The sequence below is a fragment of the Oryctolagus cuniculus genome, chromosome 15 (genome assembly GCF_051225735.1).
Source record: "Oryctolagus cuniculus isolate XC-2025 breed Fujian yellow rabbit chromosome 15, ASM5122573v1, whole genome shotgun sequence".
In the NCBI taxonomy this organism is placed as follows: domain Eukaryota; kingdom Metazoa; phylum Chordata; class Mammalia; order Lagomorpha; family Leporidae; genus Oryctolagus; species Oryctolagus cuniculus.
In genome coordinates this window covers 74151394-74174036 of record NC_142881.1, presented here as the reverse complement: position 1 = coordinate 74174036, position 22643 = coordinate 74151394, and the positions used below count along the sequence as shown (strand labels likewise).

At 44.0% G+C, this 22643-nt stretch overlaps 1 long non-coding RNA gene across 1 annotated transcript in view; it reads left to right on the top strand.

Annotated features, from left to right (window-relative positions):
- LOC103352282 (uncharacterized) overlaps window positions 1–18362 on the top strand; it is a 66050-nt gene extending 47688 nt beyond the window's left edge. Inside the window, exon 3 of the long non-coding RNA XR_016221708.1 lies at window positions 17919–18362. This is a non-coding gene — a long non-coding RNA (uncharacterized LOC103352282). The remainder of the gene's footprint in view (window positions 1–17918) is intronic.
- Window positions 18363–22643: the final 4281 nt, after the last annotated feature.

The window sequence follows — 22643 nt, the reverse complement described above, 5'->3', positions numbered from 1 at the left end:
AGCTGCAGTGGGTGGGCATTTCCATGCAGCCCACCTGCTACCTCTTGCATTTGAGTCTCACATCTTGCTGTAGGTGTTTCTCCCAAGTGCAAGGAGCTCTCTGAGCCCACGTGCTCAGGCTTGGATGTGTGAGTGTGTTGCTGCCTCTGTTGTAACCAACAACCAGCAGTGAAAGGCTGGAGATGGTGAATAAATGCCCAAGCTCTTGACCTTGGGCTGAGGAGTCTCAGCCTTATTTCTGCCTGGCTCCCTGCTATCACTGGGGTGTGGTTTGAGTTTGTCCCAAGGGTTCATGTGCTGAGAGGCGATGGGCCTTTTTAGAGGTGGAGACTAGCGGGAGATCCTTAGGTCACTGGGGTCATCACTCCTGTTTTATGGTCATAATATCTTAATTTTTATTTCAAGTTCTTGCCCTCATGGAGATAAGTATTCAAAGCAGAGGCGTTAATAGAGTGCACAAGTGAAGGCAGGATTTATTTAAAAGTGAGAGAATGAATGCACTTTCATGCAAGAATGTAGGCAATCCCACACAGAGATAACCATCATGAGTGGGACAGAGAGTGACCTATGAGGAGAGATAGTGGAAGGAGGTCAGAGAGGATCCATAAGCATGATCCAGATGTCAAAAGGGACAAAAAGGGTTTCCACATATATCAGTCCCATTTATGAGGTAGGGAGTGGTACCCTAATTGAATATACAAATGAGGCAGGGTTTAGTGTGCCTGAGGCTGTCTGGGAGTTTCAAGGAGCCTTTATGTGGAACTTAACTTCCACATGGCTATCATGTCATCTCCTTCCTGGTCCCAGATGAGACACAGGTGCATCATTGGAGAGTGGGTACATTGAATTGACAGGTGAAAGGGTGGAGTTACAGTGCAGGGCTATGCAAAAGTTTTGAGAAAATATTCCTGCTCAACTATTCCTACTCAGTATCCCTGACTAGTTCCCCCATATCATCTGGAAGGGATTGAGGTAGTTTTGGGGGGATCCCTGAGTTAGTCCTCAAGAGAGTGAGTTGTGAATTGTGGTCTGGCTTCCTATCTCACCGCATGATGGCTCTCACTTTCCTCTGCTTGCCTTCCTAGCACTGGAGCCCATTTCCCTCCTTATACTGGTCTTGTTTTTTGTTCACTAGAGGGGACAGACAGGAGGGCACTTTTAATGCAGACTTTGCTGCTATTTAGTTAACCCCAAGCCTGTGGCTTGTGATTTCTCCAGTGAGCCTGCTGGATCTAATATCATCCAGTATCCCATGGCCCTTAACTCTGGGATTTGTGGGTAGTCAACTCTATTCCTTTCTGCTCTTGGTGCTCAGAAAGTGGAGTGGGCATTTCCAGTCCCTCTTCTGCTTGCCCAGCAGTCACAGTATTTAGGCAGACACCAATGTGTGTGGTATAAATTTCTCCTCCTCAAGTCCCTGTTCATCCCACAAGCATTATGTGGGACTCTTGACGTCAGGAGAAAGAGATGGTAGTGCCTCCCTTCTGATAGGCAGATAAGGGAAAGAGCTATCTCTCTGCATAAATGTCCTTTTGCTCCTTTCCCCACTTGGTGATCTTTGTGTCCTTCAGTCTCCTGGGAGTGTTGGTGGTTGTGGAAGGCAGTTGTATGTAGCTGCAATGGCCCCATCCAGCAAATCCTGAATTGGTAACTGCTGGTGGATTTTGAATTTATGGGGTCTTTGTCCTGTCTGATCTCAGTCATGGGCTTAAAATCCAGTTCCAGTAAATGAGAACTCATAAAACCCCTCTGTCCTTCCTATTGTGTCCAGGAGGGGCCATGGCTAGAGTTTGAAGGTGTCTCTCGAAAATTCATGTGTTGGAAACTTGGTTCCCAATGCAGCCGTACTGAGAGGTTTTTTGGGGGTGATTGGTTACAAGGGCTCTACTCTCAGGAATGATTAATGCATTGATGGATTACTGGGGTTATCACAGGTGTGGTTTTGTTATTAAGGGCTCATTTGCTCTGTCTTGCTGTGGAGCACTCTCCACCATGTTATAAAGCAGCAGGAAGGCCCTTGTCAGATGTTGTGCAGATAGTGGCACCTGCTCTTGGATGTCCCAGCTTCCAGAGAATGAGCTAAATAAGTCTCTATTCTTTGTAAGTTACTCAGTATGTGGTATTCAGTTACAACAACAGAAAATAGAATAAGTCAGACTCAGCAAATGGACAGGTCCAAGGTCACTGCCTAGGTCAGTAGCTCAACTAGCTGCCCTCAAACCTGAGCCCAGTTTTCTGCCTTTCTTTTCTCATCTAAGTTGTAAAGACTATAGGGCTAAGTTGGTCCAGGGAGAAGCCAGTGTTTCTTTTTGAAATAATAATTTTCGGCTCACTTGGCTAATTCTCCACCTGCGGCACCAGCACCCCGAGTTCTAGTCCTGGTTGGGGCACTGGATTCTGTCCCCGGTTGCTCCTCTTCTAGTCCAGCTCTCTGCTGTGACCCAGGAAGGCAGTGGAGGATCGCCCAAGTGCTTGGGCCCTGCACCCACATGGGAGACCGGGAGGAAGCACCTGGCTCCTGGCTTTGGATTGGCGCAGCGCACCGGCCACAGCATGCTGGCCATAGTGGCCATTTGGTGGGTGAACCAACAGAAAGGAAGACCTTTCTCTCTGTCTGTCTCTCTCTCTCTCACTGTCTAACTCTGCCTGTCAAAAAAAGAGAAATATTAATTTTTGAGGAAAAATGATTGTTTCCTATATTTAAGCAAATGACTGTTTTATGAAATAGGATGTAAAATTTAGAACAATTGAATGAGAAATCATGAGAAAGTTTCTGCTTGTGATGGCTTTTGTGAATTCTGCCATCTGTGTAGGTGATGGGGAGAAGTGAGCCTTCATACTGTTGACTCTCTTCTGTCCCAGTAGTGAGAAAGCAAGAATTTAGAGTATATAATTTAGTGCCTGCCTTAAGGCTAGAAATACCAGTTCAGGTGCTCTTCTGTTTTCTTGGGAGAGCTCAAAAAAGCAAAAAAACTCACTATGTAATGTGCATGTGTGTGTATGTATGTGTGTATTTATAGTAAAAAACTTGGCTGATTAGAGAGATAATATTGAACAAAAGGAATACTATTCTTTTTAAAAACATTTATTTTACTTAAAAAGCAGAGAGAGAGAAAGAGAGAGAGAGAGAGAAAATTTCCTGTGCACTGATTCACTCTCCCAAATCTCTACAGCAGCTAGCAAGGCAGGGCTAAGCTATAGCCAGGGGCCAGAAACTCCACCCATGTCGCCCATCCAGGTCTCCAGGGACCCAAGTACTTGAGCCATCACCTGCTGCCTCCCAGGATATGTATTAGCAGGAAGCCGTATTAGCAGGAAGCAGAGGTGGACTTTAACCCAGGCATTCCTATAATGAATTGGAGGTGTCCCAAGTGACAGCTTAATCTGCTGTGCCACAATGTGTGCATTATAAAAGAGATTCTAAAAGCCTTCAGGTCCAGAGATATTCTGTTACAGTGAAGTTTTCTTTCGAAGAGTTCCTGGTATTTTTAATTAATATCTGATGTAATGCATATGTTTTTATACTTTAATAACTAGGAAATAACTGGGGTACAGTGTACCATGTGACTTTTTTGAAAAAGATTTAGTTAAGGCCGGCGCCACAGCTCACTAGGCTAATCCTCCGCCTGTGGTGCTGGTACTCCAGGTTCTAGTTCCGGTTGGGGCGCTGGTTCTGTTCCGGTTGCTCCTCTTCCACTCCAGCTCTCTGCTGTGGCCTGGGAAGGCAGTCGAGCATGGCCCAAGTGCTTGGGCCCTGCACCTGCATGGGAGACCAGGAGGAAGCACCTGGATCCTGGCTTTGGATCGGCGTAGCTCCGGCCATAGCGGCCATTTGGGGTTGAACCAACGGAAGGAAGACCTTTCTCTCTGTCTCTCTCTCTCACTGTCTAACTCTGTCAAAAAAAAAAAAAAAAAGAAAAGAAAAAGAAAAAGATTTATTTAATTTATTTAAAAGGCAGGGCTACTGACAGAGAGAGAGATGGAGAGAGAGAGAGAGAGACATAGAGAGAGATCCTCCACTTCATTGGGTGACTCTCCAAATGGCCATAAGCCAGGAGCCTGGAACTTCATCCAGGTCTCCCATGTATATGGCAGGGGTCCAAGCACTTAGGCCTTCTTCTGCTGCTTTTTCTTTCTTTATGAAAAGTATTTATTTATTTTAAAGGCAGAATTAGAGAGAGGCAGAGGCAGAGAGAGAGAGAGAGAGAGAGAGGGAGAAATCTTCCATTAGCTGGTTCACTCCCCAAATGGCTGCAACACCCGAAGCTGGGCAGATCTGAAGTCAGGAGCCAAGAGGAGTTTCTTCCCTGTCTTCCATGTGGGTGCAAGGACCCACTTGGGAGACCTGGATGGAGTTCCAGGCTCCTGGTTATGGCCTGGTCCAGGCCTTCCCTGGCCATTGTAGCCATTTGGGGAGTGAACCAGAGGATGGAAGATTTCTCTATCTCCATCTCTGCTTCTCTGTTTGTAACTCTGCCTTTCAAATAAATAAATAAAATCTTAAAAAGGAAAAGCTGGGAAAAATCTGGGCTTCCTTCAAAACACTGATTAAGATTTTTCTGAACCTGTATGTCTCAAACTGCAATTCCTAAGACTTCAAATAAGAATCCTTTTACATTTGCAGTTTCTGAGTTAACATTAACTGGCGCTATTAGTTAACAACTTATCTGCAACACTATAACCCCAATTTGAGATCTTACCTTTCTAATAAGTCAGTCTTAGCAATCTCTGTCTCTTTCCATGCCTTGTTATTACTTTCTTAAGTTTCCTCATCACATGCCATAGCTGTATAGCCAGGGAGCTGGGAGAGGAACTGTCTTTCCCTTTGGAATTCATGATGGGAAAATAGGGTTTACTTCCCAATGATTTTGGAATTACTTCCAAATAAGAATAGTGTACACATTTTGAGTAGACCAAATGGTAGATAAGGCAAAATAGAGATGATACTGTACTCATACAACCATCAAATGAGTAGCTGCTTGCCAAGACTGCCCTTTGTGTTTCATAATTGCTTTTGATTTGTAGCCTAGTATTCTTCTGTAACTTTGTAAAATACTTTGATAGACATTAAGCTTTGATGTCAAGTGATATTGTTTCCACCTGGATGAAAAGCTATTTTCTTCTTGGGAGTTTTATTAGTAATTACATATGTAAATCTATGCATACTTTCTTTTGATACACTCTCCTGGGAAAAATTACACCAAGAAATTATTAACGTACATGAAAACAACAGTTAAAATTCCCAGAGGATAATTGAAGCATTGAATATCTTTACATAATTTAAGGTATCCATTAGTATCACCTGGGGGTGGCAAGGTTGGGGACAGAATATTAAAATAATAATTTATCCTGTTGAGATATTTAAAACATTTGATCAGTAAATGTCTTTATATTATCCTAAAAGAATTGAGGATGTGGGCTATAGAATTTCCAGCTGTTAGATGGACATAAATTCAATCTCTTGGTTCTATCTGGTAGGAGCCTTACTTAATGCAAATTTATAGCCTTTCCTCAGATGAGAATGGGATGCATAAGTTGTCTTTGTCTTCTTGTTTTCAATCAACTACTCAGCATCATTTGCCCTTTGTATGATCTTGCATTGTTTTCAATCTTGCCTCTCATCAGCAGACATCATCAGTGATTTTATTACTCAGCTTTTCATTACTACAGTGAAATACCCAAGACAAGCTACTTAAGAAAGAGAAGTCTATTTAGTTCACAGTTCCAAAGAATCAAGTCTAAGATCAGGCAACCACACTGACTTGGTCTCTTGTGAGGGCAGTGGATGGTGGCAAATCATGGTGAGAATGCATGTGGCAGCAAAGGTCACATAGTGAGTCGCAGCAGAGAGAGACACTGGGCAGGGACAAAGTAAGCTTAGATTTATTTATTTATTTTTAGAATTTATTTATTTAGCTGAAAGAAGGAGATGCACAAAGAGGGGGTGTTAGATATCTTCCATACTCTGGTTCATGCCCCAAATGCCTGCAATGGCTAGGGCTGGTCCAGGTCCAAGCCAGGGGACAAGAATTCCATCCAGGTCTCCCACATGGATGGCAGGGGCCCAAATACTTGGATAATCATCTGCTATATTTCCAGGGACATTAGCAGAGAGCTGGCTTGGAAGAGGAGTAGCTGGGGCAAGCAGTGGCACCACAGTGCCAGCCCCAAGGATGGCCTTTTATTTTATTTATTTTTTTAACAACTTTCATCGGAACTACTTTCCAAAAACAAACCCCTAATAACTAAAGACTCCCACTAGGCCTCTCATCCTAAGGGTTTATTCCACTACCTCCCAACAGCACCAATGTGGGGACCAACCCTTCAAACCATAGCAGTGAAAAATCACAATATGATTTCTAATTTAGCCAATATTAGAAGTGAAAATTATCAAAGTAAATTGATTCAGTAAGTATCTGCTGATGAGTATTGAAGTATTGGCATGTCCAATGGGAGACATGGCAAGGTGCCTCATTCTCATGGGAACAGGAAAGACAAGCTGCAAGATGAAGGAATCAAAAAGGAGATAAAGAATAAAGCTCTCGAAGTTTATAGAGGGGATTATAATGGAGTTCCCTGGAGAGATCAAGGGAGGATTCCAGGGGTAGGTGGCATTTTAATATTAGACTCCTGACACACAGCTAGAGCAGTGGAAGGGATCCTGCATGGAGGAAGCTCCTATACAGGGAAGCCCAGGAGGTACTCAGATTCACCCAGCTTAACTGCTATGTGCTTGAGAGGGTGGAGAGTAGTACCTTAGTGATATTATAACAGAAAACAAGACACTTCAAAGTCTATTAGCGTAGCCTGTAAGAGAAAAATGATGCAGAGTTTGTAGTAAAGGCTGTGTAGAGTAAGAGTCGTTGCCACATGAGATGGTGATTGTTGGCAGCTAGTGCTTTTGTGCAGGTCCATGGCTCAATGCAGTGGTCCCAGCTCCACAGTTGGGGCAGCCTCAGTGGGCATGAAGTCACATTGGGAGGTGCCCCTGCTCCTGGAGGAACTCCCTGGGGACTAAGAGGGGACCAGTTTTTGCGGACTACACCAGCATGCCTGCTCACCCTCTGGCCTGCCTTTTACTGGTAGCAAGGATATTTGATCAGAACCAAGGCATAGGGCTTTGCAGTTTCAGTTTGCTTATGGTTTTGTGCCAGAATCGTTAGCAGCAGGTCAGAAGCTTAGCAGGTAGATTCCTTCAGTGCTGTGAGTGAACAGGTAGGGGACCGGGGGCAGTCTGTCTGGGTCCGAATGCTGGTTTCACAGCTTAGAATCTGTGTAAGTTTACCAAATTGCTTATTCTCTTAGTATTTCCTTATCTGTAACATAGTAACAACCACACTGTTTCCTCCCAGGGCTTTTATGGATAAGTCAGTTAATGGGTATAAATTGCTTTAAATGGTATCTATTGAGGTGTTTTTAAGAAGATTTATCTGAAAATCATTGGGTCGGGGGAGAATGAAAGAGAGAAAGAGAGAGGGAGGAGAGATCTCATCTGCTGGCTCATTTTTCAAATGCCCACAATGCCAGGAAACATGAGTTCAATCCTGATCTCCCATGTGCGTAGCAGGGACCCAACTACTTGAGCCATCACTTGCTGCCTTGCAGGGTGTGCATTATCAGGGAGCTGGAATTGGTGAAGAGGTCTCAAACTCAGACGATCTGATATGGGATGTGGATGTCCCAACTAGTTGTTTAACTACTACAGTAGTTGCCAACTGCGTGGGAATGCATTCGGGGTATCATTGGCATTCATATCTTCAAGATCCAGTTTTCCCTCCCAGAGCAAGAGGGTACCCCTTCAATTCTGGCCTGGGTAGGCACAGCTTACTTCTGGCATCTCTTCCAGGAGCTCCTCAGCGCTCTCTGAGGAGCTGGCTCCATGAAACTGTGGGTAGAATGTTGGCTTCTGAATATGCCTTAGAGACCACCTTGTCCAGTGGTTGCTAATTTTTTTTTCCTGGAGAATAGCAGAATTTCAAAAATTAATAGGTGCTACTGTGGTTTTTTTTTTTTTTTTTGCATTTCTTGGTAGGATGTTAGTAGATAATGATGGCTACCAATAATTAATGTTGTCTGAAAAAATGTTTCTAATACAACTTTCTCATCATAGAAGAAAAAAGCAGTTTTAGAGAGGGGAACAGTTTACCTGGGATAGCCAGTAAGTGATAGAGGTGAGAGAGGACCACTTGTTTTTCATTTCTGTATCATTTTTACTGTGTTAAACGTGGCAGTGTTCTTTGGTCTTCTAAGTTATTAACATATTATAATTTATTTAATTATTCTCTTACTTTTATCTGTCTTGATAATACCAAAACTTTATGGTCTCGTTCTGTATATGCTGATACCAATTTTTGATGTTGACGTCATAAAAGGGAAAAGGAAGTTGCTAGAAGTTCTAAGTTCTTGATATTTCCAAATATCTTCAGTGATGAGCATTTTTTTTTAAAGAAAGTGTTGAAATAGGGCAGAGTACCTTCCTTTCCATCAAGAAAATGTCAACAGTTTACAGAATCTTAGCCTTCTGGCATTCCCCAGAGATCCCTGAAAGTTATTCACAGTGATTTGCATATAGCACAGGACCTTACATATACACCCTGTAGTACATGTTTCCCAAAGCATGCTGTACTTATCAGTGCTATGTGAGATGATCTTAATCAGCATAAAGATCATATCTTTTACTTTAATAGTGGATATAAGTAGGTGTTTATTTTAATGTATATAATTAGAGGAGAGTACTTGAAAATGTTCATAAAAAAGGGAATTAAGAGATAACTTTATGGTGGTACAAAATTTTTTGAAATCATATATATGAATGGTCTTCTAAAAGTTCATGTAAAATACTCTGAAAAACTATGCATGGATTTCAAAAATTTTTGCAGCAAAGTAAACATCTTTTAATTCTGTTTCCATGAACTTTTTAAAGAACCTCATATCATAAAAATATAACTAGCACAACAAACTCACAAAATTTTATTGCTTAGAATGGAGCTAAGTAAAAATGCAAGTTGATGTAAAGAAAAATATTAAATAAATAATGGTATAAGTGGCACTCAATTCAGCAAAAATTTAACAGTTTTAACTAGTAGTACACTCACACACAGTTGTAGTGTGGAGGACATGCATCAGAGGCCACATGTACCATGTAAATTGAACAGTAGTAACCCAAAACTTGAGTGTTCAACAATGGAACCCACAGTCCTCTGCCATAAATTTCCCCATGGTCAGGTTTTAGATAACTAGGAACCACTCCTATAGTTCAGAGTACACTGAAGTTATTGAAACTGTCCAATCTTATTTTTTAAGATTTATTTATATTATTTGAAAGAGTTACAGAGAGAGAAAGGGAGAGGGAGAAGAAAAGAGAGAGATATTCCATCTGCTGATTCACTTCCCAGATGGCAGCAACAGGAGCCAGGAACTCAATCCAGGTCTTCCGCATGGGTGCAGGGACTCAAACACTTGGAACGTCTTCTGCTGCTTTTCCCAGTCCTTTAGCAGGGAACTGGATTGGAAGTGGAGCAGCCAGGACTCCTTACCCACTAGGCCACAATGCTGGCCCCAGAACCATCCAATCTTTAGCTTACCCAACATATCCACCCTGATTCACCCCTTCCTTCCTGTGAAAATCCCAATAAAGGATTCTCTCCCTTCCCCTCTGCCTCTTGCTTAGTCTTGGTGCCCCCCCCCCCCCCCCCCCCCCCGCCTTGGCCCAGCTTGGAGTGCCCTACCTCATGTCTCTAGGGATCTGGGAGTATAAACTTCTTTCTTTGTGACAGTCATTTCCATGTCTGTGTATCTTATCATACTTAACTGGAATAAATCATTTTGACACATCAAGGCATTACTTAGTAAGGAGTGAGAAACCACTGTAACAACACATAAGGAGAACAGGTTTCCGTTTTCCTATAGTGCTGTGGCAGAGCATCAAGGAAGGAATACACCTTGATGAAGTTGTCCCTCATGAGGGCAGAGCTCCTGATCTAATTGGAGAGGGCATGGTCCATGGCCCACAGGGTGGTAGAGAAGATTCCCAAGATGGGGTACCTCTGGACTTGCTAGGATTCTACCCATCTAGGTTGCCAGGGGAAGTTGTTCTCAGAGATGCGTTTTGCCACGTAACTTGCTAGGGAGCTACTTGTGAGATTATTGCTACTGAAATTCATGGGGCGGACATGGTAGTGAGACAGTCCTTGAATTGCTGGCTGCTGCCCCAGAGGAGAAAGTATAGAAGAGTACAGATGTTCCTTAATTATAACGGGATTATGTCCTGATTAAACCCGTCACAAATGGAAAATGTTTTAGGTATAAAATGCATTTAATGTATCTAACCCACAGTTTGGTAAAATCATCTAACACAAAGCATATTTTATAGGGAAGTGTTGACTATCATATAATTTATTGAATACTGTATTGAAAGTGAAAAACAGAATGTTGTATGGGCATCATGCAGTTTCTACTGAATGCAAATTGCTTTTTATACCATTGTAAAGTAAAAAATTATTTCTTCAAACCACTGTAAATTAGGGCCATTTGTGCACTGGAATAAGAGCCACTTACTTGTTCCTCCAAGGTCTCCCCCAACCTCAACACCTTCCACTGATTAAGTCTAGCCTTGTGCTTGTTGACAAGGGGGAGATGTCCTGCATCCCAAAAGGTCATTGAAGTGTAGATTTGGAGCTGAGGGGCAGATATAACAAGCTCTGTTCCTACTTAATTGAGGGTCACTTCTAGAATTTTAATTCATGAGCACTTTTGGCCCTGCCTTGCTAAGGCCAGTAATACTCTTGTGTGTGGTGGAATGAGAAGGCCATGCCAAGATGGCCACTGGCAAGCGAGCATCAGTTACTTAGGAATGGCTTCAGAAACCACCTGGCAATGGAGCCTGCCTGGCAACAGGCTGTGATTGGTTAGGGCATAAACCGCCCCATTGACCAGATTGGGTGCCTCGGCTATATAAGCTGCTGTATCAACTGAAATAAATGAGCCTGTGGGCTGCTTGGTTCTGGCCTGCTTTCACCCAACTCCTGGGGTCTGTGTGGTGACTCCATGCCTCTTGCCCCCACCGTGCTCCTCCTCTCAGAATGAATCCACAGCAACATCAGGTGCCCAACGTGACTGAGAGAGAGACAGCATGTTGGACTTGGCAAGGTCCTCCCTTGATTTTGGCAAGTAGGCTCCTCAGTGTTTTGTTTGCTGTTTGGTTCTGTGAGGGTGAGCACAGAACTCCCTCCTACACCCCTTTCCTTGTCCTTGTCCTTGGTAGAAGTGACCCCAGGTTAGGCACACATGGCCCAGAAGTGTAACGCTGCTTCTCGGCTCCTCCTTTTACTTTCTTTCACCCTGCGAATTCACATAAGGGACTGATAATCCCAGAATTCAGAACCAAGTCAAATTCCCTCACTCGAGAGAGGTGACGCTCTGGAGACACCGTGTGGGCATATGGCCTTGACCTAACGAATCAAGGAAGTCCCCCACTAAGCACAGGACATATTTAAGATCTGATAACACCACTGTGCTCGTCTAATGTAGGGAACCCCCTGCATAATGCCATCAGCCACTGAGGTGCTGGGATTTGCTTTGTTATGGCAGCAGTGCTGTGGGTGTCTTTCCTTTCGCTAGAGTTGGTGTGGCACGCTGCTCTTAAGCACTTAAACATGGGAAAGATACCCCCCTCTCAGAAGCCCACACAGATTACCAAACATAATGCATCTGTGAGTGATAAGAGCCTGTCACTCCAGGCCACTGCCTCACAGGCAACAGTTGATGACTTGCGGAGAGAGAGCTCCAAAAGTGAAAATGACATGACAGCAGACAATGCAGCAGTGCCTAGTTAGCCACCCCCCAAATATCCGTGGGATGAACTTAGATGACCTTGATGCAATAACCCATGTGAGGTCATCCCATTGCACCCAGTGAAGGTCCCCATGTTTGTGACAGTCCCCGGGCACCCCAGGCTCTCAGGGCAGCCACTAGACCCCATTCCACCTGCATGTTTGCCGTTAATGTCTGAGTAGATGCAAAATTCAGGCCCTGGATTCCAACGCCTGTAAAAAGGCTTCTGCTAACCAAGTGCCGAGGATATGCTTGTGTCTTTCCAGAGAATGCGGGACAGCCCATTTGGGTACCAGCCAGAAACATCAAGCCTGCAACTGACAGTCAACCAGAACCAGCTGAGTAAGACTGAGAGTCCGCCTTGTTAGCGGACGCATCTGCCCTATCATCCTGCCCTGAGGAACTGCCCATAGCCACATCCATTAATGCTTTATACCCCACTAGCTCTGGTCAGCCACTCAAACAGCCAACAGCCTGCAAGTGGTCACACCATTCCTGAGTATCATTGTTCCTCATTCCTACCCCCATCTGAGCAAGCATTCCTGTGGTCTCCCGTTTTGAGGGCTGGTTAGTCAACGACGGGTAAGATCCCTTGGGGGACAACCTAAGACAGGCACAGCCGCGTGAGGAGACCTCATGGAAATGGGGTCAACAATGGTATGGCCAAGAATCATGCCTCCAATTGCTCAAAAATAAACAAAAAGGGGGAAATGTAGTGGAATGAGAAGGCCATGCCAAGATGGCCACTGGCAAGTGAGCATCAGTTCTCAGGAATGGCTTTGGAAACCTGGGAAACCACCTGGCAATGAAGCCTGCCTGACATCACAGGCTGTGATTGGTTAGGGCATAAACTGCCCCTTGACGAGATCAGCTGCCTTGGCTATATAAGCTGCTGTGCCAACTGAAATAAACGAGTCTGTGGGCTGCTCGCCTCTGGCCTGCTTTCACCCAACTCCCAGGGTCTGTGTGGTGACTCCGTGCCTCTTGCCCCTACCATGCTCCTCCTCTCAGAATTAATCCACAGCAACACTTGTGGTCAGAGAAAGCCCTCAATTCATTGTCTTGTGACAAGTAACCCTCAGCTTATATTGAAAGGAGGTTGCCCTAGTGTTGTCTGTCAATAGATCTGCCCCCTTGGACACACACTAATGATATTAGGAAAATATGAGATGCATCTGCTGAGATAGGAGATTTATTATTATAGGCCTGCAAAGAGACATGTAAATGACAACAAAACCCAAATCCTTATTCAGAAAGGTATTTGGGAATTTATGGAGTCAGGGTAAATGGGGTATAACTGGATGAAACTAAGTGGTGGACTATGATACATGTAGGGGAAAGGGAATGTCTGATGAGCATGCATGTTAACAAATCATGTCTGTACACGTATAGCATATTCAAAGACGGTCCGTGAAAGATCACAGAGGTGTGTCACTTAACCTTAAAATGACTCTGGTCAGTCTGAGTTGATTTGTTCACGCTAGAGTTACAGGTCTGGCTGCAGCCAGTTTTGTCCCATTTTAGCAGTGACTATAAGCAGACAACTCAGCAGATGTTTTTAAGCAAAAACAACCATTATGGAATAGTATGTTACTATGCAACAGGTAAGAGTGACTAGTATGGGCAGGTAGTATGTTAGGCAGCTGAGAGGAACTTGCTGTTAAGCAAAGGATGTGGGATTTTATAGTCCATGGGTTCACTAGGGTGTGTCTGCAGCACCCCAGGACCCACAACAATGTACTTTTCAAACATGGTGTGTACTTGCTTTTTTTTTTTTCAGATTTATTTATTTATTTGAAAGAGTTACACAGAGAGAGAAGGAGAGGCAGAGAGAGAGAGAGAGAGAGAGAGAGAGGTCTTCTATCTGCTGGTTCTCTCCTCAATTGGCTGCAATGGCCAGAGCTTTGCCAATCTGAAGCCAGGAGCCAGGAACTTCTTCCTAGTCTCCCACGTGGGTGCAGGGGCCCAAGGACTTGGGCCAACCAGGACTAGAACTGGCACCCACATGGGATGCCAGCACTGCCGTTGGCAGCTTTACCTGCTATACCACAGCGCTGGAGCCTGTACTTACTTTTCTATCTTCCTTATTGTCTGTGTCCCACATAACAGTGTGAGCTTCACGAAGGCAGATTTTTTTTTTCTGATTTATAAGCTGCATCCAACAGTGTCTGGCACATAGTGTAGGGTCAAGTCATCTTGCGTGAATTAATAATGGATTTCCCATGAATCTTGAGGAACATTTGCATGCATAGCTTTGGTGCACCTGGAGTATTGGCTCATGAGCCCTGGAAGTCCACTCCCTAATCTTGATATGGTGAATATAGGGACATCCATAGCAACCCACAGTCCCTTTCAGAATAACCATGCATGACATGGCCAGCTTTACAAGGCTCAGACGAACACAGTCTTTTTACTTCTAGACAGCCAACACAAGACTCAAGGTGGTTCATTTTTCATGGGTAATTGCAAGCCCTAGCAACTGCATTGGCCCAAGCTTGCTGGGCATATTTCATTACACTGGAAGGTGCCTATGAACACTGCTGCCAGAGAAGTCCAGAAGCTTCCTCAAGGGAATTCAGCTCATCTTCTCTGACCAGATTTTTCTCAGCTGTTCAGCTGTGAATATTCAGGAATCTCTACCCATGGACTACTGGAGGTATCCTCAACCATATTCAATCTGTACTCTGGAACATTCTCACCCAGGTATTTTATTTACTAGCACCGTTTTGAGAGAGGGTTTATATTTCAGGATAATTTATTTTACTTTGGAATAAAAGTCTGTATATCTATCAATTTTATCTAGCTTCAAATCATCTGAGATTATAATGTAAAAGGCCAAATATTTATCTTATATGATGTTTTTATGCATCCAGATTTAAAAAAAAATGATATTCAAGGAGCAGAATCTGAGTCAGGATTTGGACTTTGGCATCTAACTATAGGTCCAGGGGTTGCAAGTTAAGACCAATCTAAATTATGAATTAGGTTTAGTAATAAATTTATAGAATAGCATAGAATTTACCCATAGAATTTATCTCTGAGGCTGAAGTAGGATCTTTAAAAATGATCGAGGGCCTACATACATGATCCAAACTAATCCCAGTAATCAACAATAAGTTTGGAAGCAATATCAATGCCAGATAGATCAATGGGGTTTGCCATGAAACAGGGTCAATCAAGTGTGACAGGTGTTAATCCAAGCCATACCTCAAGCCTGAGAGGTTCTATGTGAGGTGGGAGATGGTCAACCTGTAAGAGGCTAGCAGGCAAAGTGAGAGCCTGTGATGGTTGAGCAGAGGGCCCGGCACTTAGGAATCAAGTCTGCAGGAGAGCATGCCCGGGTGCACACAGCAGCACCAGGAGGGGTTTTCCCTTTACCTCCTTCAGATTTAGGCACCAGACACTGGGCAAGTGAGACATGCAGGGCCTGGCTGCTGCTGACCTCAGCAATATGCTGTCTTGAGAGCAGACAGTTGATGAGGTGTAGAAGAGCCTCAATTTTCTCATTCACAGTACAGGAATGACAAGAGTAGTAAGCCACAAGTTTGTTGAGAGGGTTAAGAGAGATAATACATGCCAAATGTATGAAAGGGCTTCAAAAAACTCAAAAAGGATTTAAAACATAAATTACTATTAGCCTGGTATTTGGCCCAGTAGTTGAGATGTTCCTTGGGATGCCTGCATCCCATATCAGAGTGCCTGGGTTTGAGTCCTGGCTCTGCTTCTGATTCCAGCTTCCTGCTAATATGCACCTAGGGAAGCAGCAGGCAATGGCTTAAGTACCCTGCCACCCATGTGGGAGCTCTTGGCTTTGGCCTGTTCCAGCCCTGGCTGTTGTGGGGATTTGGAGAGTAAATCAACAAATGGGAGATCATTCTGTTTCTCATTCTGCCTTTCAAATACTTAAAAATAAATAGGTACAAATTTTAAAATGTAAGATTATTTTGGTGCAAAATTTTGAAGCCCATGCATACAATGGTTTTTTTTTTTTTAAAAGATTTATTTATTTATTTTTGACAGGCAGAGTGGACAGTGAGAGAGAGACAGATAGAAAGGTCTTCCTTTGCCGTTGGTTCACCCTTCAATGGCGGCCGCGCTGCGGCCGGCACACTGCGCTGATCTGATGGCAAGAGCCAGGTACTTATCCTGGTCTCCCATGGGGTGCAGGGCCCAAACACTGGGGCCATCCTCCACTGCACTCCCTGGCCACAGCAGAGAGCTGGCCTGGAAGAGGGGCAACCGGGACAGAATCCGGTGCCCTGACTGGGACTAGAACCCGGTGTGCCGGCGCCGCAAGGCAGAGGATTAGCCTAGTGAGCCGCGGCACCGGCCAAGTTTTTAAAAATTTGTGGAAAATGTTCACTATTAAAAAAATGCATGGGCTTCAACATTTTTGCACCAAAACAAACTCATTTTTAAAAAATGTTGATACTTGTCAGATGTTATTTTTTTCATTATTAGTGAATAAGTGTAATGTGATTTGATGAGGCAGGTTCTGAAGGCTGTATCTTTCCATTTAAATTTTTTTCAATCCAGAAGCCACTGAGATTTCTGGAACATCTTAAGAGCAGTGCCACAGACACAAGCAAGTGCATTGGATTAGGAGCCAGTGGTGTTCTTATTTGGAGAAGATGGAGAACATAAATTGATTCAATAAAAATATGTATTTTTTGTTTTTTTGGGTGGGGGGGGAGAAAGAGAGAGAAAGAGAGAATCTGTGATCTGCTGGTTCACTCCTCAAATGCCTGCAACAGCCAAGTCAAAGCCAGGAGCCAGGAACTCCATCCTGCTCTCCCACACGTGTGGCAGGGGGTCAAGTACTTGGGCCATCTTTCACTGCTTTCCCAGGTACATTAATAGCCTCGGATATGGAATGCTGGCTTTGCAGGTGGCAGTTTAACCTGTTGTGCTGCAACACAGGCTGGGCACACTAGTTTTTGTAAGTGGCTAGGCTAATACATAGGATTCTGCCAGCCAGGACTGATGGAGTGTGGAGAGTCTGGGTCAGGGGTCGGGAAGACTCAGAAGGCCCAGAACTTGGGGACACCTCTGAGCCAGGTGGGAGGGCTCTGTGAAACTGGCTAGGACCTGAATTTGGGGATTCAGCCTGCACCCTCTTCCTGCAGGCAATGGGCAGTGGGCATCCCAGAAGAGGGGATGCCAGTGCTTTGCAAACTGGCATTTTGCTTTAGGTGATTTTGAGGGTGATTCCTCCCAGCTCCAACAGAACTCTGTGGTGTTCTTCCCAGGATTGGATACACCCACTAAGGCCTTGTGTTTTCTAAGCAACTGAGTCCCATGGATCTAGGAGCTGAGCTGCAAGGAGTAATGGAACAAGCATTTTTGCATTCCAGTCCTCCTCTTCCTCCCCCACTCCCTCCTCCCTCTTCTCCCAACCTCATGCTTCTCCCCCTCCCCCTCCTCCTCTTCTTTTCTAACATTTCTGCAGCTGGAGGAAACAATTTTTTCTCTTTCCTTGTTTGTGCTGTTAACGTACCCTCATCTCACTTTTAAAGTCTGTGTTTGTCTGTGTGGGTTCTTTAACCTTTGGGATGATCGATGGGTTTTCACTGGAAGAGTATCAAAAATGTAACCCACAGAGCACTTTCCAATAGGCATCTCACCAGACAGTGCAAGGCTGTCTGGGAGCAAGAGTGACATGGTGAATTCTCTGTTAATTGGTCACCATTGTTAGCATTTATTTGAGAATGCAGTTTGTGCTACATGCACATTGCTCTCATTTGCATATGAGAAGGACATGGCCCAGAGACAGCACACAAGTTTTCATAGTCCCAAGGATAGTGAGTAAGCAGTGGATCAAGATTTAAACCTGGGCCTTCTGTCATGATGAGAACTCATTAGCATGTCCTGCTGCTGCATCATTTACAAATGTGACTCAAGTATCTCAGCTATACCTGGCCAAGGAGTGTAAATTAACATTGATTGACATTCACCTTGCATTGGCTCACAGCCCTGCCATTTCCATCAAGTACTGTCTCATCTAGTACCAGCTTCTTCCATGACTTCTAGGACCCCCTCAGGATGCTTTCTTGTATCCACGCATCAGCTCTGGTTGTTCTCTGCAGGGATGGTGGGAATTGAAACCACTCCTTGTGGTTGGCGCTGTGGTGCAGTGGGTTAACGCCCTGACCTGAAGCACTGGCATCCCATATGGGCACTGGTTCGAGACCCGGCTGCTCCACTTCCCATCCAACTCTCTGCTATGGCCTGGGAAAGCAGTAGAAGATGGCCCAAGTCCTTGGGTCTCTGCATCTGTGTGATCTGTGTGGGAGACCCAGAAGAGGCTCCTGGCTCCTGGCTTCGGACTGGCGCAGTTCCAGCTATTGTGGCCAACTGAGGAGTGAACCATCAAATGGAAGACCTCTCTCACTCTCTCTGCCTCTCCTCTCTCTGTGTAACTCTGACTTTCAAATAAGTTAAATCTAAAATAAAAAAGAAACACACTCCTTTCCCTTGTACATCCTAATGGCCTATTTTTAACTTTTATTTAATAAATATAAATTTCCAAAGTACAGCTTTTGGATTACACTGGCTTTTTTCCCCCCATAACCTTCCTCCCACCCACAACCCTCCCATCTCCCGCTCCCTCTCCCATCCCATTCACATCAAGATTCATTTTCAATTCTCTTTATATACAGAAGATCAATTTAGTATATACTAAGTAAAGATTTCAACAGTTTGTGCCCACACAGAAACACAAAGTGTAAAGTACTGTTTGAGTACTAGTTACACTGTTAATTCACATAGTACAACACATTAAGGACAGAGATCCTACATGGGGAGTAAGTGCACAGTGACTCTTGTTATTGACTTAACAAATTGACACTCTTGTTTATGGTGTTAGTAATCACCTGAGGCTCTTGTCATGAGTTGCCTAGGCTATGGAAGCCTTTTGAGTTTGTCAACTCCGATTTTATTTAGACAAGGCCATAGTCAAAGTGGAAGTTCTCTCCTCCCTTCAGAGAAAGGTACCTCCTTCTTTGATGGCCCGTTCTTTCCGCTGGGATCTCACAGAGATCTTTGATTTAGGTCATTTTTTTTTCTTGCCAGAGTGTCTTGGCTTTCCATGCCTGAAATACTCTCATGGGCTTTTTAGCCCGATTCAAATGCCTTAATGGCTGATTCTGAGGCCAGAGTGCTGTTTAGGACATCTGCCATTCTATGAGTCTGCTGTGTATCCCACTTCCCATGTTGGATCGTTCTCTTCTTTTTAATTCTATCAGTTAGTATTAGCAGACACTAGTCTTGTTTATGTGATCCCTTTGACTCTTAATCCTATGATTATGATCAATTATGAACTGAAACTGATCCCTTTGACTAGTGAGATCCTAATGGCATAATTTTAAATGTCAGCATTCCCACAGCTCAGTGAGTGAAACTGTTGGCAAAATGTGGTTGCTTGCATTTCCTTGTTGGAACCCTGTGGGGAGCAGCCCGGACTGGACTGAGTTACTGGAATTAAGACTTATTCTATGCATCTGCTCTCCCACAATATGGCGCTGGGAGAGAAGTAAACAGCTTCCGCACAGCTGCCTCCAGTTCAACCAATAAACTGTAGGACTTGCTCCTGATTGGAGAGCAGTGTACTCGGCGTGTGGGCAGCCGAGTTGGGATTGGCAGAGGAGGACTATAAAGGAGGAGAGAGACAACATGCACCGGGGGAACATCTAAGGGGAACATCTAGCTGAAGGAACACCTGTGCAGCCCCCCGAGAAAGCCGGCCGGCGGTGTGCCGCTCCCCCGCGGAAGTGGGGAATGTGGCAGGGGAAACGCCCTTCCACGGAGGTGGAAGGGATAGTAGCCAACCCGGGAAGAACCAGCAGCAAACCCGGGGAGGGCCGAGCAGACGAAAGAACAGCGCAGGGTCCTGTGTTGCTCCTCCACGAAGAGGGGGAGCGACATAATGGTGCCGTGACTCGGATATGAAGCCTAGGCAGGGTTCAGTGTTGCTCCTCCACGAAGAGGGGGAGCGACAGAACCCCACACTTACTCCGTCCAGTTGTAGCATAGATTAGTAATATCAACCCCTCCCCCACTTTATAAATGAGGAAGCTGAGCTTCAGAAAAGTGATTCGTCTACGAAACTGTATCTGGTAAAAATCAGATCCTGAATGACAACACACAATGTGGAACCTTGCAGACCCCATTTATGCTTGTTGCTCTATATGTCTAAAGTTCTGATAATTAAAATTAATTCATTTATTCAAAAGTTAGAGTTAGAGAGAAAGAGAGAGAAAGGGACAGAGATCTTCCATCTGTTGGTTCACTCCTGAGTGGCCACAGTGGCTAGGGTGAGCCAGGCTGAAGCCAGGAGCATCATCTGGGTCTTCCATGTGGGAAGGAAAGCACTTGGGCCATCTTCTGCTGCTTTCCCAGGACTTTAGCAGGAAGCTGGATTGAACTAGTGACCTCATGGGATGCCAGTGTTGCAGGTGGCAGCTTTACCTGCCACAACGCCAGCCACTGATGTTTATTTTTTAAATTTTCATTTATTTGCTTATTTAATTTGTTTTGTAATATTTTTTATTTGACAGGTAGATAGTGGGAGAGAAAGACAGAAAGGTCTTCCTTCTGTTGGTTCACCCCCCAAATGGCCGCTACAGCCGGAGCTATGCCGATCCGAAGCCAGGAGCCAGGCGCTTTTCCTGGTCTCCCATGTGGGTGCAGGGCCCAAGCACTTGGGCCATCCTCCACTGCCTTCCCGGGCCACAGCAGAGAGCTGGACTAGAAGAGGAGCAACCTGGACTAGAACCAGGCACACATATGGGATGCCGGTGCCGCAGGCAGAGGATTAGCCAAATGAGCCATGGCGCCGGCCCCTATTTGCTTATTTATTTGAAAGGCAAAAACACATAAACACATACAGGGAGAGAGAAGGGGGCGGAGAGAGAGAGAGAGAGAGAAAGAAAGAAAGAGAGACAGAGACTTATCTGCTCCATCTGCTAGTTCACTTCCTGAAACTCACAACAGCTGGGGCTGGGCCAGGACAAAGTCAGGAGCCAAGAATTCCATCAGCTTCTTCCTCATGGGAGGTAAGGGCCCAACCACCGGAACCATCACCCTCTGCTTCCCAGGATGTACATTACCAGGAAGCTAGAATCCATGATGGAAGCTGGGGCTCAAAAACCCAGGCACTTTGATATGGGATGTGGATATCCCAAACATCATCTTAAACCACTTTGCCAAAATCCGCCTTGACATTTATTTTTGGCAAAAACATATTTTTTGTAAGGTAGAAAGAACTAACTCATGAAAATTAAAGAACATTCTTCTAAATAACCTTGATTCAAAGAGAAAATAAAATTGATATTTTATTTTTTATAAATTTTATAAATTGGCAGAAAGGTGAACAAAATATATGGGTTAGAGATTTATTGAGAGGAAAACACATTGTTCCTAGGTGCTTTAATAACTAAAAAGGATTGAAAATAAATGAACAAAGTTTCAATGCTGGAAACTAGAAATGAATAGTAAAATATGCTAAGACAAAATAGGAAAGGCTTAATGTTTGTGAAATAAGAATAATAGAAGGGATAAAAGAACTAACAGCTATCCTTCAAAAGACAAAACAGGAAGCTCTGATGTGTATGTGTGTGTGAGGAGAAAGAGATGATATTAGGATGGGACTAGAATTAAAGTGTTGAAAAGTGTTTTTAAGAGACTAAGACAATATTGTAAGCATGTTTAATGTGCAGAAAATGGACATTTCTTCTGTCAAAATATGCATTATTATATTTTATTGAAGAAGATACAAAGAACTTGAAAAAACAACAACATAGGCTAAATCAAATATTATTAACAATCACTATTTAAAAAGTCAGCAGGCTCAGATAGTTTTACCCTTGAAATATACTTAAATCTTAAATAATAAATAATTTGTGCAAAAGTGAAACTCTTCTACATATTAGGTTAAGAAAACTGTTTTATAAAGCTAGGTGTGAGCATTTGGCCTAGTGGTTAAGCTGCTGCTTGGCATGCCTACATCCCATATTAGAGTATCCTGGTTCCACTACTGATTTTAGCTTTATGCTAATTAGCACCCTGGGAGCCAGCAGAGGAGGACTCAAATAATTGAGTCTCTACCACTCACCTGGGAGACCCAGATTGAGTTCCTGGCTTTTGTCTTTGGACTAGCCTAGCCCTGGCTGTTGTAGGCATTTGGGGTTAGACCAATAGATGGGAGATTCCTCCTGCTTCGGTCTCTCAAATAAATAATAAAAAATAAATAAATAAAAATTTGAAGAGTTAGTACAAGCATAATGCCAAAAATATAAAAAGATAACAAAAAAAATCGTAAGTTTCATTTAAGAATTTAGATATGGAGGCCAGTGCTGTGGTGTAGTGGGTGAAGTCACCTGCAGTACTGGCATCCTATGTGGGTGCCACTTCGAGTCCTGGCTGCCCCACTTCCGGTCCAGCTCTCTGCTATGGCCTGGGAAGGTAATGGAGAATGACCAGAGTCCTTGGGCCTCTGAACCTACCTGGGAGACCCAGAAGAAAATCCTGGCTTTGGATTGGCACAGCTCCGGCCACTGCGGCCATCTGGGCAGTGGACCAGTGGATGGAGGCCATCCCTCTCTCTCTCTCTTTGCTTCTCTGTAACTCTGCCTTTCAAATAAATAAGTAAATCTTTAAAAAAAAGAATTTAGATATGAAAATTCCAAAGTGAATACTGAATTATAAGTTACTTTGCGCAATACAGTTAAAGAATACTACATGGGGATTTCAAAATGTTCCTGCAAGCTACATATTATGAAAAACAATACATATATTTCAAAATAGTTTTGCAC